Genomic DNA, 6,507 nt, shown 5'->3' with positions numbered 1-6,507 from the left:
ATCCTCGACTCAAGGACGCTGAACCAGGCGTTGCCTTCTCAAGGGAGGGAGAAGCGTCTAGAACCACGTTGGTAGAAATGCCAGAACTTCTAATTATGAGTCCTGCCACACAGAATGAATTTCGCACCACAGAGTTACCGGCTCTCCCAAGGAAACAGAAACCGAAACTCCGTCCACGAGCAACGGCAAAAAATAAAAAAAAAGTCACACCGAAGCCAATCCAGTCCAATCCGAAAGCCGTCAGCAGCGGCGCCATGTTCTTTTTGTTGCCGGCCGGCCGGGTGGCGTTTCGGGCGTAGTTTTTTTTTGTTGCTGTTGCGCCTTGTGTGGTGTTTTCGTGCTGTGGTTTTCGAATGTGCTACAAAACTGGTGCGTGACCTGCGCGCTTCGAAAGATCTTCTGAAGCACCTGAAGTTCTTCTCAAGATATTGGACGTCGTATTGCGCCCTGCTCCACGCCGTGACAATGCCGGCATCAACGTGGAAGAACGAACGACCTTGTGTGATTGCTTACGAATGTGAGTACAGTGCTTGAAATTATCTGCCAAAATGTTTACTGGGGTGCGTGAAGTGCTGTAAATGCTGCTGGGTGTTGTCTGACAACTTCTTCGGAGTGCAGTAGAAGTTTGAGTTCGATGCAACGGCTTCCGCATGTGCGCTGTTTGCACGTGACCGCGAACCTGTCACACAGCCACGGAAACCGTCGCTTCGCGCCTATAACTTCCTCTCCGCAGCGACGAAGTTGTGACATGGAGTACAGTTGCATGTTTTTACTCTCATGATATCGTTGTGCTCATTATTGCGATGATTGGGACCAACGAGCGGAAAGCACTGTGTTGGAACGACGTATGCTTCTCAGTGGCAGTAGTTCCCGGCGTTTAGTTTTTTCGTGCTTGTATGTGTGCGTGTGTACAGAGTATAATTCCAAGCTGAACAAAACATGGTCTGCCGAGTCCACGTTACAAATGCTCACAGTACTCAGGCCGTTCAGTGCCTAGAAGTGGAATGACGATGTAGCTACAACCGACTAGAGTTGCGCACGTCAAATGCAAGAGGAATGTTGCGGATGAGTTTCGCCGCGAAAATAACTTTTGGTAATCTCTTTCCGGCGTTATTCGCTCATAGAGAGTGTTTGTGGGCACTGGCTTTGGTTTTTTTTTTTTTTGGGCATTTCAAGCATACTTCGTACTGGTGCAAAAATGAATTGCACACTTACGGCTGTACCATCGCAAACTGCGCATGATGTTTTCGACTATGCTTTGAAATAATTTTATTTCGAAGGAATTTATGGTGACGCATGCGGTTTCTCCAGAGTTTATCAAAGAGAGAAGTACTGAGACTTGGATTTGGCCGAGATGTTCCCACTTGCACTGTAGTGTCATGCCGTAAAAAGCTTATTATTTTATATTGTGTTTTGTTATGTCTGTGGTATTGGTGCTGATTCATTTGCCTGGCTGTAATCTCACTGCTTTTCTGCAGCAACTGGAATATAGCTTTATTGATCTCGCTACCAGAGTGCTAGAGATATCGTGTTTTTAATTTATGTAACTGAATGGAGTCATTTATATGGATGCAATGGATTATACTGGCTAGCAGTTTAAAATAGTTATGTGACATTGTTAACGCACTTAATATCTTTCTACAACTATTTCAGCAGTGTCAATCATCCAGCATTAGTGGAGCAGGGAAGTGAAAAGTTTTCTAAATGCAGCAGGATCAGAATCCATCCCTTTGCTTAACGAGGGGGTCGTCGGCATCACCATCTTGTCAGATGTTTAGTGAGTGCAATTACTGCGTTTGAGTAGCCATTCCCAGAGACTCAGTGTAGACGCTTTGTGCTGCCTGTAAACTACTGAGGTTGAGTGACAGCTGTTCTCAGTTTTTACTGCACCTAATTTACTTACTGCAATTAATCAGTCACTTGTAAAACACAGAAGACAGGTGAATTAGTTCTCTAAAAAAAGTGATTGTGATTGTCACTGCATTATAGTGGCAATAAATATGTATTAGATGAATACTGTTACAGGCTAATGTAATAGTTATTCATTCTTATGAAATGTTCTAGTCTGGCAGCAGTATCAGTCACAGCTGGGTGGTGTTTATAGTTCTTTTCGAAGTGTACATGCCATTTATTTTGAAATCATATACTTTCTGTATTGTGCTGTTAGTACTCTTCAAAGCTAGATCACTAGAGTACTACTGCTTGTAGATTCTGATATGATTGATGCTTTTGTTTGCATTAGTGTGAAAGCAGTTGTGTGCTAGGTCTCACTGACTGATTTTTTTTCTTTGGCCTATACGCAGACATCTGGGTACTTCAGACTGGCAAGTATGGGTGGTGCCTACCTGACACCTCCTCGTCTCTGCACAGACAACAATGATGCACCTAATAATCTACCGGCCATGTCACATCATTGGCTTACTGCAAGTGGTCAGCACAGTTTATGAATGGAAGTACTGGTATCTATGCAATTGAATTATTGTACTGTGGGATATGCACAATGAAGATCACATCCAAAGAATAGATGGAAGTGCCGATATGAACCAACAGTGCCTCCTTTTGACCAATTTTTATTTTCAGAATAATGCACTCAATTAAAAGATATGAATTCTAAACTAAATATGTCTATACCAGCATAGTTAGGAAGTCAGATCTTGTATCAAGCATTTGCATATTTTAAATGTGTGCTTTGAGTTGGTTGTTAATATCCCAGCACATTTATCCTCCTTACTATTTACTACAAAGGAATGAAATAGATTGGTTTTCGAAATATTTGTTTTGTTTCTCCTCTAAACCGAATATAGCTTTTCTTCTCATTTTTCTTTTTGTTCAGTTCACTTGATTACTGCAGCATATCATAGCTTTCTTTAGCAGTGAATTTTGCAGCCTGCTTATGATGGTCTCTTAGATTGTTGGGCAAGCTGACCATTGTGAATCCAGGCAACAGTTAAACTCAGCTCAGGAAATCATATGCATAGGTATAGTATTAGTTGCCTGTGGACACCAGCAGTTGAGTGAAGAAAGGGGCTGTAACAGATGACATTCACAGCTTATGTTGTCACCTAACAAGGATTATTGAGCAGCCAACTGTCAAGCATCCTATTCTGGCCGCCCTGTATTCCCTATGGTTGGATCAATTTGTACATGTGAAGCAATGTAGGAAAACACAAGTTACATATATGTAATGAAAGAAACCAGTTCTTTTGTTGGCACAGTCAGAGATTTGATGTACAGCTTTTTTGTGGTTAATAGTGAGTAGTGCAAACCAGTCTGAATTAAAATGCCAACAAAGGCGCGTCCTTGTAACAAACGGTAATATGCAGGATGGCTATCTGGTTCATTATTGCTCAGTATCAGACATAAAGTACTCCTTGAAATTTGCATCCTCATGGGACGATTTTTAGTCATGTAGAGTAGAAATGAATAATGTACTTTGTTTTGTCATTCTTGTACTTTGCGTCTTGCTTGAATTAAGAATTTATTCCTGCTCAAAGGAGTACAGACACCTAACTTTTGGGTGCATGTTTTCTGCTTTGTAATGATTCGTAAGGCATGGATTATTATGTGGTATTCTAGTATGCCCGCTAAATAATTTACAGTTCAATTTCTTTCTCATGCTGTTTCGGTTTCAACAGCCGAACGATCACTGTGACATCAAAGTGTGCTTACAGGTCTAGGAGACATGAAGAAACTGATATAATCACTGCTTTGTCCTTTTAATTTGCTACAATGCTAAAGCCAAGCAGCCTCAACAGCCGGAATGACAACAAACGAAGAAGCAGCAATTTGCTGTTTTTTCATGCCTCATGTGACCTATAAGGGCACGTTAACGTTACATTCGTTGTTCGAATGTTGAAACCGTAACAGCATGAGAGCAAAATTCAATTATAAATTATTTATAGTTTGCAGCTGAATACCACCCGGTGATCCATGCGTAGTAGTGTCTTCCACATTACTGTGGAGAAGAAAGCATGCCACCAAAATTAGGTGCGTGTACTGTTTTAACAAGAGGCAGTTTAATTCTGGAAAGTAGATCTCACGTGTCCTCTTCAAAACAATTGTGACTCCTTCATCATGTTCACTCTGCTGTGCACGCAATCCGTGGGGCAGCTGTAAATGATATCCTTTCAGAATACTACATAAAGGTATACAGTGCTTTCTAACTTTTAATTCTCACAGAATGAACATGCAGCTAGCCTTTTGCTGTGGCTCCGACTAGCATTGTGTACCTTATGTAGGGCATAAGTGAATAAAATTAAGGCAGGCATATACTCAGAGCTGTTGAAGGCAGAAGGCTAGGCAGTATTTGTTTGAGTCGCTACTCCACTGTTTTTTCGTGAAAACATACTCTCTTTGAGGTGTGATCTTCGTTGCACATGTGGCGCAGAAAATTAATCTAAAATTACTTGATTGTCTCAAAATAAAATGTGCTCGTACTGTTCGTGTGCCATGTCTCCTATCAGTTTCATCATAACTAAGGCTCACCAGGAGCTGCAAACGTTCAATTCCATAAGCTGCTGTAAAAGTTGCTAAGTGAAATAAAGTTAGTTGATTGTATGTCGTGTGCTGTTGCTCTGTATGGTTTTTTGCATGCTTACAGCAATCAGTGGTTACATCATATATGTTACATTGTACATGCTGGGCTTCTATAGGAATGTGGTGGCCAATTAGTTATTGGAACTCATTACTCAGATCTTATACAGTGTCAAAAGCATCACATTGCAATGAAATAAATGCATTCCAATGGATTTACGTAAAATTCATATAACTAGTTTCAAAAGAAAGTTGTTACAGTATTTCTTTTAAAGGATGTTAGCCGTGTTCCTATAACAATGCGGTGGCCAATTAGTTATTGAAACACTGTACCCAAATTCTATACAAATTCAAAAGCAGCACATTACAATGAAATGAGTACACTCAAAAGAATTTCTAAACAATTTCTCAAGGAGTTTCTAAAGCAAGTCATTACAGAATTTCTTTTAAAGGACATTAGCCGCATTTCTATAGCAATGCGGTGGCCAATTAGTTATTGAAACACTGTAGCCAAATTCTATACAGATTCAAAAGCAGCACATTACAATGAAATGAGTGTGCTCAAAAGGGTTTCTAAAGAGACTCCTCAAGGAGTTTCTATAGCAACTCATTACAGTTTTTCTTTTAAAGGACGTTAGCCGTGTTCCTATAACAATGCGGTGGCCAATTAGTTATTGAAACTCTGGACAAAAATTCCATACAGATCTAAAAGAAACTCATTACATTTTAATGAGTAAATTTGAAAGACTTTCTAAAGAATCACAAAAGCAATTTTTGTAAGGGCAGTGCCACTCGTCGCTCGCCGCCATCTCCTGGGTTTGCCTGCATCTCATCCGCGTCGAAGAAAAGCTAAACGAGCAGATGCATTTCATATCTTCACAGTTAAAATTTAAACAAGCAGTTAACTTTTGCCAGATTCTTGAATTTCACCGCGCCTACGCGAAGCCTTTCCCAAGCAGGCGATAGCATCGTCAGCGCTAATTAGAATGTTATCGTAGTGTGTAAACGAGTAAAACTACAATTTGTGATCAAGAGTAGATAACATTTAAGATAAGAAGAGCCCACCTTGCGTTTTATGCCAAGCAAAGGAGCAATGCCGTTTCTGCACAACTAAGAACCTCAGCGCGGGCCCACAGTTGTCGTAATCGTCGCATTCTTGGCGGACAGCGCGCGCACAGGAAACGCTAAATAGTGTGCTACTATCTTGAAGTGTTCATTAAGAAAGCGGCGAATATTCGTCGCTGCGGGCAGTGAAACATTCGAGTCGCGTTGAGTATTTCCAGAGGCTTGGTTCCTGCAGAACGATTCCATGAGCCAAAAGCAATGTGTGTTCGAGTTATATACGCACACATGCAGCGGAGAAGCCGTTGCATTAGGCACTCTTCTTTGCTCTTTTCGTGCAGCAAGCTTACTATATCGCCACTTTGTGGTAATATGAGTCCGACGAATAGCGGCCAAGAACTTGGTAGCCAGCGAACAAAATGCCACGCCCTTCACGGCGCACATCGGCAAAGGAGTGCATGGCACATGCCGCTTGTCCAACACGGGAGCACTTGACTGCTCAAAAGAGACCACACCCAAAACGTACGCATACAATGCTTCAAATTGTTAAAAATAAGGAATGGGTGCATCAATATCTGTTTCCTCAAGAATCCGAAAACGGACGCGACGAGGACATCTGCTTTCCCAATTGTCACCAAGCTCGCGTTCTAAGCTGACGCATTCCGAAAAGGAAACACGGAAAATGCATTTTCCCTAAGCCAAAAAAACTCTCCGAACGACCGCAGTGCACGATGTGACCCGAGTGCACGCAAGCACTTGAACGCAGACAACAGCGCGCAGCAGACGACGCGGGGAAAGTATGCCCTTGTGAAGACAACGATCAAAGGTTGTCAGACCGGCAAGGAGTAAGCAAAACAAACGAAAAAATTTGTTTTAAAAATATCTTCCGCTCAAAATAAAAAAAAAATCGAG

The 6,507-nt window shown here is 41.5% G+C and overlaps 1 long non-coding RNA gene across 1 annotated transcript; it reads left to right on the top strand.

Annotated features, from left to right (window-relative positions):
• The first annotated feature begins 257 nt into the window (after window positions 1-257).
• Window positions 258-4,557, top strand: LOC149353538 (uncharacterized). Its single transcript, XR_016291004.1, has 2 exons — window positions 258-517; window positions 2,304-4,557. It is a non-coding gene; the product is annotated as an uncharacterized LOC149353538 (long non-coding RNA).
• Window positions 4,558-6,507: the final 1,950 nt, after the last annotated feature.

The sequence above is a fragment of the Amblyomma mixtum genome, chromosome 3, assembly GCF_055824585.1.
Source record: "Amblyomma mixtum isolate Tamu chromosome 3, ASM5582458v1, whole genome shotgun sequence".
Classification (NCBI taxonomy): Eukaryota; Metazoa; Arthropoda; class Arachnida; order Ixodida; family Ixodidae; genus Amblyomma; species Amblyomma mixtum.
Note: the sequence above shows the minus strand (reverse complement) of the source record. Positions and strands in the feature narration are given on the sequence as shown.